Source organism: Mandrillus leucophaeus, unplaced genomic scaffold (assembly GCF_000951045.1).
Source record: "Mandrillus leucophaeus isolate KB7577 unplaced genomic scaffold, Mleu.le_1.0 Scaffold6, whole genome shotgun sequence".
NCBI lineage: Eukaryota > Metazoa > Chordata > Mammalia > Primates > Cercopithecidae > Mandrillus > Mandrillus leucophaeus.
Window position 1 is genome coordinate 115904 of NW_012106474.1, and position 576 is coordinate 116479.

At 43.2% G+C, this 576-nt stretch overlaps 1 protein-coding gene across 1 annotated transcript in view; it reads left to right on the forward strand.

Moving 5' to 3' along the window:
- CRK (v-crk avian sarcoma virus CT10 oncogene homolog) overlaps window positions 1-576 on the forward strand; it is a 51523-nt gene that overhangs the window by 40775 nt on the left and 10172 nt on the right. The gene's annotated exons all lie outside the window — the stretch shown is intronic.

A 576-nucleotide genomic window follows, 5' to 3' on the forward strand; every position in this document is an offset into this window, starting at 1 on the left:
TGGCACGTGCCTGTAGTCCCAACTACTTGGGAGGCTGAGATAGGGGGATCACAAGCCCAGGAGTTTGGGGCTACAGTGAGCTACACAACTGGGTACCCTTGCTTAGAGCAAAGCCTGATCTCAAAAAAAAAAGAAAGAAAAAAAAAACAACCAAAAAGAAAAATCTTTTCTTTACAGTTGATTAGGTTCTTGGCAGAGAGATTCAAATATAGGGGGATGAGATAATGGCTATGCCATAACTGAAATGAATCTTTTTTTGTTTTTGTTTCTGTTTTTTGAGAAAGAGTTTTGCACTTGTTGCCCAGGCTGGAGTGTAAAGGCACTGGGTTCAAGTGATTCTCCTGCCTCAGCCTCCTGAGTAGCTGGGATTATGGGCATGTGCCCCCACGCCTGGCTAATTTTGTATTTTTCACAGAGATGGGATTTCAAAATGTTGGTCATGCTGGTCTTGAATCCCTGATCTCAGGAGTTCACCCACCTCGACCTCCCAAAGTGCTGGGATTACAGGTGTGAACCACTGCACCTGGCCTGATTCTGATTTTTAAATGGATAAAGAATAAAATGTGTAAGCAATCA